The sequence below is a fragment of the Colius striatus genome, chromosome 2, assembly GCF_028858725.1.
Source record: "Colius striatus isolate bColStr4 chromosome 2, bColStr4.1.hap1, whole genome shotgun sequence".
NCBI classification, from domain to species: domain Eukaryota; kingdom Metazoa; phylum Chordata; class Aves; order Coliiformes; family Coliidae; genus Colius; species Colius striatus.
Window position 1 is genome coordinate 42,596,912 of NC_084760.1, and position 12,836 is coordinate 42,609,747.

The 12,836-nt window shown below is 36.5% G+C and overlaps 1 protein-coding gene across 1 annotated transcript in view; it reads right to left on the reverse strand.

Annotated features, from left to right (window-relative positions):
- CRISP2 (cysteine rich secretory protein 2) overlaps positions 1-12,836 on the reverse strand; it is a 189,883-nt gene that overhangs the window by 36,844 nt on the left and 140,203 nt on the right.

A 12,836-nucleotide genomic window follows, 5' to 3' on the forward strand; every position in this document is an offset into this window, starting at 1 on the left:
TACCCTTCTGGAGTGTCAGATGGAGGCTAGGTAGGACATCCTGTAGTACTTAAAATAGCCCTAAATGTTTATATGTAGACAAATGAATCACATTCCTATTGTTTCAGACATTATGAGCTCCCATGCCTAGTGTCAGCTATGCTTTGAAACTCTGGGGATTTCCCAGAAGCTGTCTGTCATATCTGCATGGCTTCTAAAATGACACTAAATACCAAAGTTTGGGCAGCTGAATATAGCTCACTGTCTGATTTGGTCACTTTCCTGCAGATGTTGAATTTAGTTACCTTAACTCCAGTGCTTGGCATTGTCTTGAGATGCTGAAAGATATCCTGCCTTAACATTAGCTACTGGATCAGAAAGTTCAAGCTTCTTGTTGATGTTTTCTCTTATCTGACAGCCCAGAGTGACTGTATCTCATATTCCAGGACATCTTACACAGCCAAGAATAGCTGAACTCAGGGAAAGATATAGAGACTCAGTTGTCTAAATCTTAGGTATTTAGTCCACCTTAAGACCCAATCCATACTCAATGAAAATAAAATCAATACACTTTTATTCAATTTATATTTAACATATCTTTTCTCAGTGTTAGGAAGAGCTGAACCACCCTTCACAGCTACTTATATAACTAAGAGTAAACATATGTGTCTACATGTGACCTGCATGTCCCGACTCTTGTAATCACTATTCAGCAGTCTATAGGAATCCAGAGACATTAGGAATACTGTCAAATATTAGAGGTACTTCTGTGGGCCATGTTGTTTGTTTTAACTCATGACTAAAAGAGTCATGCAACCCAGAGGATCTAAAATATGTCATTCAAAGTCACAAGAAAATCACAGAAGTTATTGTGTCATTTCTGTACTTCACCCCAGATGCTTTATTTGCTCAGATTGTGAATTAACACTACTTTTCAGGAGCTGATCTCAGACTGGATCCAGCTGTTTCTTTTGATTTCCCTGAATACTATGTTGTGTTTACAGGCGATATTCAGCTGATGCTGTAGGAGAAGATAACAGCTTTTTATTACAGTGCAAGACCTAAAGAAGATAATTCACTTGGAATCCCAGTAAGCTGTGACTTCACTGAAATGTACCTTAGACTAATGTAATAAGCTTACAGCATCCTAACAACATGGTCCTAACTATGCTTGAAGGTGCCATATAAGTATTCAAATGAAGGTGGATTGTGATGGGATGTTTTATAGTTCATACCTAATGATAAACCACTAATCCATTCACAGGTTTCTCATTAAGTCTTTTCCCTTGTGTTTGTCTTGACATTGGCATTAATAGAAATAACTTTCAAAGTCAAGTTCTCCTTCAGTAAATACTGCCACAGATGAGTTCTGGGTACAGAATGAAGATATTACTAAACCTGCAGTTAGAGTTTATATCCTATGTGTTTCATTTTAACAAAACCACTAAATACGCCTTCTTTGTTTGCAAGAACTCAGGCTTATATAGAAGCACTTTCTTCCTTGGTTTTTATTTTTTATGTGTGTGTTTTGTTATAGTTTTCATGCTTGGACCTGAGCAGTAGCCAGTAATGACTGTTTCTCTCTATGCATGTGTGTGTATGTGTGTTTGTGAACCCAGTGCCATATTTGAAGTCTTTCACCTCGTGCTTGTCTGACAGCTGACCAAGTACCGAAAGTGTCTGTCACAGACAGATTTTCACTGCAGTTCACAGCTAACACAACAGAGGGAGAGGGGAGGGGAAAGACAGTTCACAAAATGTATGAGGAAACATGTTGGGAAGATGCAGGGATCTCTGCGCAGACAAAGTGTCTTTTGTCTCTCAGGCAGAATGACTCCCTGGCTCAAAGCCCACAGCAAAGCAAATAACAGAACAGATTCATTATGCCCTAATGTTGTTACATGACAGTACATCTGGGAATTAAATTCTAGACAAAGGTGGTCTCTCTATTATGTTTTTGTAATCTCGAGAAATTGCCATTGTCTCACTGTTCAATAGCTTCTTTGTATTTTCTAGATTTACACAGGGAGCCCAAAATTGCCTCACTTGAAATAAGTTACAGTTGCATTGCAAAGGTTTCTTCATATTAGTTTTCACTCCACTTCTAAAAGAACAAGGGTCTATTATTGATCAGTTATACAAAACAGATGGTATTTTTCTTTTTTATATCAGAGAATAACATAACCATATTTAGATATGAATGGTGAGATTATTTTTTAACAAAGTTTTCATATGTTCAAGTTTGATGTCTGGTCTAAGCTAGTCATATAGATGTCCTGCAGTGATTACACTGAAAAAGACATCAATGGAGCATGATTTAACCCCCTTAACAACTAAAGACAAGATGCATTGCACATGGAAATGCTTGCACTGCTCCATTAACTGCAGAGATCTTTGACACAGATGTCTGTCTTACAGATCACTAAAGGATCGTAATTTCTTCTGAACAATAAAAGATTTAAACTTTTTAATGAAGCTGTTGTTCTTTCTATTCCCTTTTTCTTCTTTTTTTCTTTTTATTTCTTTTTCTTTTGTCAGATGTAACTTCACTTTATAAAAAAATTTCTTAATAACTAAATACAACTTTAAACAAAGTTGTGTAAGAATCTGTAAACAAATAAACAAAGAAAAATTGCCCTCAAAACCTTATTAAATATTAACACCAACTATTTTAATAGTTATTTACAAGGTGGTATTTTACATATTCACAATTTTAATAATCACTGGTTTCACCCATATCCATGAATTGCCAGGACTGATACATGTTGTTTTCTTCTGAGATTCTTGACAGCTTCTTCTGTGCTTTTGTTGTTGTACATCCTTGTGTCATTGAGCTGCAATAAAACAGTTAGTGGCTTATCTTAGGAAGCAATGGCTCTGCTTAGAAATAGTCTATTGTTTCAGTAAGATAAATCTCCATGAGCCTTGATATGTCAAGGGGAAATAATTTGTTATTACACCTCTTCAAGATGAGTAATTTCCTAAATATCCAGCCAAATCTCGGGAATTGCAATTAATTCTGTATTCATTCCCACTGCACCTGAGATTCTTGTGGGTATGCAGATTTCTCATACAGGATCCTGCTAGCACCCTAAATAGAGCCGGGAAAAACGAGCCTGGAGAAAGCAGTAATAATGTAGTTGCTAGACTTGTTGGTTGTATATTAGCTCTATTTGCAGTATTTTTCTCTTATCAAACAGATATTTTGGGTTTAGAAGCATAGTGTTTTCCCAATGTATAAAATGAACAGCAATTTTCAGATTCTGAACTTGCACAGCAAGCCTAGAGGAAAGGCACAGTATATAAAACCTGTAAACATAAATATGACCCTTAAAATTGTCAGATAGATTATGCTGTCACACTATTAGTTTTTAAATCAAAGTAAACAGAAATTTTTAAATGGTAGTGCTGGAATTAAGGCCTCATCTCTGTATGCTCTGAGGCTTTGTCTATTGTACGTGTATATATTTACATATTTACACACTTCCATTGACTCTCTGTCCTTGTTTCCCTCTCTGTACATACATAAATAAATGTCTATATGTGCACGCACATCCATATACATAGATAAGTGTGGCAAATAAATTCATGCCAGAGTACTGTTCTCCAACCTTGAGACAAGTTGGCAATACTCAGCCTCCAAACCATGTGATGGCATTAAACTGTATGACTGGTGTGAATGGTTTCTGTCCCATGTTGATTCCTGAGCAATGCTTGGACATTACTTAGCAAAGAGTTAGCTAGACAGATATTCTTAGAACACAGAGTGAAACTCTGCAGAGCTATTAATTTTGGCAATGTTGACTTGGAATAGGCTGTCCAGAGGGGTTGTGGAGTCTGCTTCCTTGGAGGTCTTCAAGATCCACCTGGACATGTTCCTGTGTGACCTGATCTAGGTGACCCTGCTTCTGCATGAGGGGTTGGACTGGATGATCTCTAAAGGTCCCTTCCAACCTCTACCATTCTATGATTCTATGATTCTATGACTGTAGTGGGAGCCCAGGTACCCAAGTTGAACACAGCTCCATACACATGCTCAAGGGCAGGTAAGCTGAATTCTACCTTCATGCTCTGAAGGCAACTTTGAAAGTGAGAACTCATGGCTAAATTGGTTTGCTCACACAGACAAGTAAAGAATTTTCTAAACTACTCTTTTTTTGCATACCTTTTTTTTTTTTTTTTAAATGGAGGCTTTAATGTGCATTTGAATGTTCTCTGATAACAGAACAATATTACAGGACAAAAGAGAAACTGCCAAAACAAAATAAACAGGTCCTTTCAAAGCTTAAAACTAATGCAATAAATTTAAAATCACTGCTCTTTCACTCCTGCTGGAACTCATCCTGCATCAGTGAAGATTCTTGTTCATTTTAGTACACACAGAATAATCGCCTTCTCTTTATGACAAACCATGATGAATTTGGGGCGATATGTTGACTCCATACTATAGGTATCTAACCTGGACACCATAAACTTCATGATTTATAATCTAAACAGTATTTACACTACTTAATAATTTCTGCCTATTCATTGTATATTCTCAATATGAGTGTTGGCTTTGTACACTCATTATAAGCAAGCTCTTTGCAAATTGCAAGTCCAGCAGAAGGTCATGAAGATGACTGGAGTGGAGATGCTGAGGGAGCTACAATTTTTCAGCTTGGAGAAGGACATAAAGGAATATCTAACCTGAATTTCAGTACTTCAGTAGAAGCTATAGAGAAGACAGATACAGATGCTTCTCAGAGACATACAGAAAGAATATACAAGGGAACGGTTATGGGTTGTAAATAAAGGTGGCATGAAGAGATGAGGCCAAAGAAAGTCCCAGTTCATGTTTCTTCTATCATGACAAGCTTATGACAAAGGAAAATAAGAGCTTCATCAGCAATAATACTGGGGAAAACAGCAGTTTCCCACACTGATAAAGAGAAAGGTTCAGTAATGACAAAAATGTTTCAGTCATGTGTCCTAAGGAAACCCAATCACCATGACAATCATAGAAATCCCGGGGATTAATGTGGATGATTTGGGTGTTTCTACATTTTTTTTCCTTTCCTCTTCTTTCCCCAGAGCATCTTTAGAAGTGGTGGATTCTAGAGATATTCATGGAGAGGGACAGCTATTGTTATCCAGCTTATCTTTTTTTTTTCCCCTTGTCTTTTAGAACCATGTCTGTTTGAATAACTGTTGTATTTCTCTGCAAAAACTCTCTGCTCTCCATTTTTCTGACTTGCTAGCTGCCAGTATGAAATAGCTTTAGTTATATGAGATAACCTATTTAGCGGTGCCCATTAGTGGCACACATATGGTCCGTGATGGAAACAGGTCTTACATTCTTGAAAATTTCCATACACTTCTAACTTTCCCAAGCTGTCCTCACCTCTGTTCGGTATGTAAATTTATGTCCTAAATCTTGTCATTTGCAGATCAATGGAGCAACTGACTTACTAAAAATCCTATTCTGCCAGTTGTTAAAGTGTGCAACTGACTTAAAACTAGAGGAGTTGATTTTCTGGAAACTACTCAAACCCTAACATTAAATATTCCTTGCTGAGTCAGTTGACATTGACTGTGACTGTAGGCAATTAATATGAATTTCCCAAATGACAGACATTTTCTCTTGTTAATTTCCTTTTCTTTTTTTTGTCTCAGAAACAATTTCACATGGGCAGACTATGACAGGTTGCTATTGCGAATCTGCTGCAATGCTTCCAGGTATTCATAATATTGTTTGCATTGCTAAGTGCTGTGAGGGAAAAATATCAAAGTTAAGGGATTATGCTCTGCTGAAGCTGATTAAACAGTTCCTTCAGTTTGCAGAGTTATGACAAATAAAAACCTCTTACATGCGAAACCAAGTTATCCAGGTTGTCTGTTAATGAAACAGATGTCAGTTTGCTTAAATGCCAGACTTCCTTCTTTTTCTGTGCTTCAAATCCTTAAATTTCTGTCTGAGCAAAAATTAGGAGCATGCTCCTGCATAATGTTTGCCTATATGATAAGAAAAGTCCTTAATTTGTCTCTTTCAGAATTAAAAAAGGGATTTTTATGTTAAAAATTAGATTTTTTTGAGAACTACCATCTCATTCCTTTATTCTGGTTTTCATCTTGTTGGTAATTATGCCATTGGAAATGCAATTATAAAGTAGTTTGACACAGGGTAGAATTCATCTGACTTAATCTTTTAATAACTTAATCTTTTCACCTTCAGGATCTAATATAACAGGTTGTGTAGTCTTCCTGTGCAGTAGATGGAGAAAGATAGCTGCCAGGTGTCTCTGAAAAGTAGTATGAAACTTTCTCTGCAAGAGCTTTACTTTGACCAATGATAGTGGACAGAGTAGATTGGATCAGATCCTTAATGTTTAGAAATCTGCATTTAGGCAAGATGCCTTGATTTCTCTTGGGGAGTTTAGAAACCTGGAAAAAAAGACATTGTGAATTCTCTGGTAATTACACTGTGATGAGAAGTTGGAAACAACTTTGTAGAAGCAGTGTTTCTTGAATTTTCTCAAGTGATACCAAGGCAAACATCATGGAGAAAAAATAAGATTATAAGGGCCAAGCTATCTTAGTAGGGAATTTGATTGACATACAAGGAGACTCAAGGGGGAAATATTTCTAGATAATAGGTAGTAACACTTAATAGAAATTAAAGGTTTAATGCTTATATCTAAATTATAACATATCCATACTATAGTTATGTAGTAAGCATAGTTAGTTTAAAAAAAATCCAAAACTATATTCTTACAAATGTTTTGTATTGCACCATAAGGAGTAATCTTTTCTATGTCAATTGTGTAGCTCTCTTAAAACAAGCATTTTTCTACCTGTCTTTATTGGAACCAGGACAGTGTTCTTTGACATTTAGGTGGTTGCAAGAATATTTGTTTCCTTTGTGAACAAATATCTTCACACCTGCAAATATCTTCACACCAGCTGGAAGAAAATGGGATGTTCAATTAGCCCTAGTTACTCTGCAGTTAGTATTAGCTATACTCTTTAAGTCTCTAAGGCTGTGTCTTTCCTGAAACAGTGTTGTGGAACATCTGAGATGCTTTTCCTCTATTTAGTTTGAGTTCGTGAGACTAGAGAGATTGTTCTCCCAACTAAGACAATCCAGGCCAGTAGGATGAGTGTTTCACAGTCAGCTTTAACCTTTTTCATGTGCAGAGGATTAATTTAGCATTCCCATGTTAGGGGTTATGCTTAATTTAGGGGTGCAGGTATGTCTAATGGCCATGTTCTGGAGGAATGACATCCTGGCCTCAATGCATCCTGCTAATACTCTCATTTATTGAGGGTATTGTGAATGGATGGAATCAGACAGTGCAACAACTGGTTGCCAAGGCCCTGGTTTGCTCCCTCTCTTCCTTCTTCAAGGTTTACCAATGGCTCATTTATTTCGTAGAATAGCCCTTTACAGATAGCAGTGAAAAATAGGGGCTTGAAACAATCACCCTCATTTTAAGATGCAGACAGATAGGTGAGATGTTCACATTCTTCTTCATTGGCTTTAGATACAGTTAAGACTACCTCAGCTAAATGTGCCAACACTGTGCACATAGGGACTTGCCCATACACAGGCTTCTAGAGCAATTTGAGATGCCTCATACGTCCAAGACATCCATGGCATGGGTCTGACATGGAAAGAAGATATACAAAAGACCCACAGCTTTCTAGAGCAGCATATAGACACTGGATAGGACACCTCTGAGTGTTTAAAATGTCATTACATGTATATGTTTAATCCCATCCTATTTTTGCACTGGTAGCAACAGCAACTTGGACATCTTACTCAGATGTACACACTACATTGAAGATACTGAAATCTACAATGGACAGTGATGAATATTACCCTTAAAGTTAGATGACCTCAGTCTCACCCTTAGAAGTGTATCTAAATTCAAGAGATCAAGACCATGTCAATATGTACTGAAAGTACCTGTTGGCAAATGCTGAAAGGATAGATGTTCTTATTTAGTAAAAAATTGAAGTGGGAATTTTTATTGTTCTATGTGTATAACGCAGATATCTCTGTTGACTTATTTGATCCACAATAAAACAGTAATGGATAACATTCAGACTGATTTACTCATATTTGTGCTGAATTTAAAAGGCCATAACAATTAATCCCATCTTGGCTGACACAGCAGGTAGTCCATTCTGTACTGGATATGAACAAATTTGGTAATAGAGACATGTATTGTTTAAAGTAATCAAGTAAGCCAAATCCCCTTGACTAAACTTGGAACAGATTAACCACCTCAATGCTACCAAAACCACATGAAATCATCACAAGAGCTGCTGTCATCTATTCACTTACTGCCAAGTCCTCTGTTGCAAATGTGAGGATAGATTCTGCAGGGAATTATTTTGAGAAAAGGTGAGTAAGGAAAACTCATCAGATTTCCTCAGAAATTTTGAAATAGTATAGAATGAAACAAAATATTTTTTTCATATCTATTCCAAAGAAGACAAGAAATCTTACTTCTTGGTGCTGCAGCTGCTACCCAAAGGGAGAAATTTAATGTCTATCTAATTTATGGACAACTGAATTCCAACTTACATAAAGTTCTAGGACTGGCAGGAAAATGCTTATCTCACTCATTTCCATAGCCTTATCTGTTATAGGGAGAACTTAGCAGCAGCATAATTCAATGGGTTCTGAAATTGAGTGCAGGTACCCAGAACAACACTTAGTAGTACTTAGCTGTTGCAAAGTAGTAAAAGTCTGGAACAATTTTTGGAAACATTGCTGCTATAGTAACCTCTGTTAGCAGTGCTGAACAGCAAAAGGTTGGTGCTCTCAAAGAAGCATAATTTTTACGGTTCAAGCAATGTCTAAGACTGATTTCCCAACACTGTCTTGGTTGTTGTTGGTCCATTAAATCTGAAGGTCTGGATTTCATCAAACTAGTCCTGGATTGAGGATGATCATGACTTGTGTGCACTTGCATAAATAAGGATTTTTTACCCATATAAAAAGTGGAAACAGTACACACTATGAGAGTTTGCTTGCTTTGACAAGGAAAAGTTATAAAACCATTCAAATATCTCCAGAATTCAAGAGAATGGCATAAAAATGAGACAGAGCAAGTGCTTCAAAATACTATTTTGGACACCTCTTATATATCAACACTAAGCTGATCATTCTTCCATGTCTATATGTACCTTACAAACTTTGACCTAATTTTGATTTATACCAAAATTCTTTGATCGCGGCTGTAGCAGTCTAAAGAAAACTTCAAATATTAGCTAATGTGTTGCTGCTATCCTAACTCATCTCTTTACATTGCCAAAATCATGTTAATATACACAAAGACTTTGTGTGTATAAGAATCTGACTCCAAGCTCATTCACCTATACATATTTTAGCATGAAACAATTCAAGCTTTTACACTTCCTTGAGCCCCCTTATCAATGCCCAGACTCTTATTAGATATACCTCATTTTTGAAGGAAGCCTTTATCTTCATTCCTTTCTGAGTCTTGCTTTCCCTTAGTGTCCCAATTCTATTTTAGCTGAGGAGAGTAAAAGATGTTGCTGGCAGCTGATAAAGAATATCAGTCAATAAATGGTCAGTGCCTTCAGATTCAGATTTACATTTTCCTAATGTAGATTTTACCAGCTTGGTTAGCTGTCTCCCGCTTTTCATTCTCTGCTTCACATCATGTAATTCAGAAATCTTATGCTTTTGGATAATGTTGTTATACATCTGCTTCTCTTTTCAAATACATTTATATATGTGTATAATTTTCTGTATACAAATGAATGCCAAGAAGCTTAGATCAATTAGAGAGTACTTAAGAATATAAAGAAACACAAACTTACTTTTGCATTGTCTTCCATAATTAGAACTATACGATAAAGTACACTTGTCTGTCTAAGGTTTAGTGTTCTTTACAGCTTCATCTTTTCACACATTAAGAAAAGAAGGGACAAGGAATACAACTCAAAGGATAAAATAAACTACTGAGAGGCGTTTGTCTGCTCTGGTGTCTTTACCTAAAGTTGTATATACAAGCTGATATTTTCAATACCTATTACTGAGAAATATGTGTCTAAACTGCTAGAATCTGTGGAATTTCTTAGCCCATTGTGCACAACTATTTGCATAAAAAGTGCTTAAAATGACTTTCATACCTTTCATGGACACAGTGTTTCTCTGAATCTGTAAAAAACAGCTATGTAATCAGGTTCATCCCTAAGGAATTGGATCTCTAAATATGCATATCTAGTCTTTTAAAGGAATTTTTTTCTCATTTGTTTAATATACAAAATGTTTCATGAGATAGAGTGATAAACTTTTACCTTTAGCTAACTGACTGATTTTTTTACTTAATATATACTGAGCTAAAGCCACATTCCTCAGTTACTTGTCAAATCAGTTGTTGATTTTGATTCAGAACTATTTGAGGCACTGGTTACTGAATAAAGAAAACTTCCATGCAAGCACAAGTTTCCAGCATTATTGGCTAATTAAGGCTTTGTCTACACTGGCAGCTGGGGACTTTAGGCAATCTCACGCCCATATGCACTAGCCATTTACATTGTAAATCTTTTGGCTAGGTCTTAAGTGACAGTCTTGCCTGATGCTGCAAAAAATGTTGGCATGAGGCTGATCTGACCCCTTCATACCATGTGCTTTGAAATTATCTGGGCACACAATCTGTAAGCACTATAAATCGATCTGCTGTAATCCCACACGTCCCTGTTTTTGACTTCTTGCCGTTCATGCAAATCATTTCTTTTCTTTTTGCCACCCAGAAGTACAGAAAGTCTCAGAAAAATGCAGATAATTCACAAGTGATCACTAAAAGAGCTCAATTTCATTTGATATCAGGGAAACTGTGATTCACCTTAGACTTTACTGAGATAAGATGAAGCATCAGATACATGATTTATAGTCCTTGGGAATAGGGGCAGTTAGATTCACTGTGGATAGTTCAAAGTTGATAATAAATATCAGATTACATTTCCCTTGCACAACATCATGAAGACAATGCTTCAAAGTAGCTCATGGCAGAGGCCCAACATTTAGCAGGAGAAAATACAATTTACCTCGCAAACTCTTTTATGCACAGATTTTCCCAAGTCTTACTTTTTGCAAACATCTTCCTTTCATTACATGTGTACCTAAGGACAAATTTGGCCTTTTGTTGATATACATGTGCAATACATATTGAAGAAGTATATTTATAGTCTTGAAACTGGGAAGAATGAGAGAATTTCTCAGACCACTCAGAAAGCAGCCTGTTTTTTTTAAGTCCAAAGCAAGGCATTTTTTGTCAGTCTTTGTATTCTGTGCAGTAGCTAACAATAGCTTTAACACTCTTTCTCTACAGTTACTCTCCTTTTTTTTTTTCTCTAGATTTTCTGCATTTCTTGTTATCATCAGTACTATTTATTCTTCTGATTAAAAGGATGAATGATTATAATATTTGTCTTGTTGATCACTTTCATCTTCACAACATACTGTGTAAACATATAGCACTATCCAGCCTAAATCCTGCCTAAGTTAGTACTAGATCTTAGATATTTTGCATAAAGTCTCCCTTTTCTTAGGCATAAATAAAGACTCTCCTACTGTGAGAGATAGATATTTCCATTAAGATAACAACATCCATTTTAGGAGGCATAGAAGTTCCAGTTGGGAGAGGGAAGCATGTAGTTGATAAGCAAGCTGAATGTTTTTCTGCAGATGCTGCAATGTGAGTAGCCTTAAAGGTGACATGATTAGAAAGGGAAAATTACTGTACTGAAGCAAATGTCTGCTGGATAATACTGACAAAGTGTCTGCCAGACTGGGAACTGCAAGCCTGGGAATTGAGCCTTAAACTGCTCTGAAAACTGCAGCTGGCTTCTTTGAAGTATAGCTGAGCTATAGCCAGAGATATCCTGAGATATGGTTGATAATCACAAGAAACTTTAACAGCAATTTTTAAACTGAAGAAGTGGAAACAGTCTGGGAAGTAAAACTGGTCTGAAAGAACCAAAAACTTCATCATCCGTTGGCTGATGCAAATGAAAAATCAAAACTAACAGCATCTATTGGCTCCTTGAAGTGATGATGTCCTATGCCCTTATGTCTCTGAGATATAAAAAGGATTTAATTTTTAGCCAAAATGGAGTCTCTGTCTTTGAGAGCTTCCCATTCTACATATTCCTTCCATTCCTTCCCTTTCATTTCTGTTTTCCTCTCTCTTCTCCTTCCCTCTTTTCTCTTTGTGAACTTTCTATGAGACCTTGGATTGTCACCAGAGACATATGATGAGCTCTAGATTCCATGATGGAAGTACAGCTCTGTCCATTATCTTATTGGTCCCCCTGGTTCATACCTGTCTGAGGTAGATGAGATCCAGGAATTGGCTAGCACAGGTGGCATACTCATCTCAAAAGGGCATAAAATTAATGAGTCAAAGATGGTGATATTGTTGAATGATTAATAACAAAATATATACAAATATAACACAGATTGTCCTAATCTTGTCATTGAATGATATCCTTTTCATTCCGAAGTGCTGCAGTCAAAGATATCTTGTTGAATGTAAAATGTGAATTTTGACAGATTTCACCGCTGTAAGAAAAGTTAAAATACCTGTGGAACACTGACTAGACAAGTCTGCTTCATGGGCTTTCAGCCCATCTGCAAATGAATCCCATAGTAATAAGATGTTTCATTACACTTTCCATCAACTCCAAGCTTTAGAGCCTTTCAGCTAGTGGGTCAGCCTGTATATTTATACTTGTAAACTATATAGGGCATGATCCTTCGAATTTCAGTGCAATACAAAGCCTGTTGCTTAAACTGGAACTCAGGCTGATCACTACTCTCTAGACAATCCAAGGGT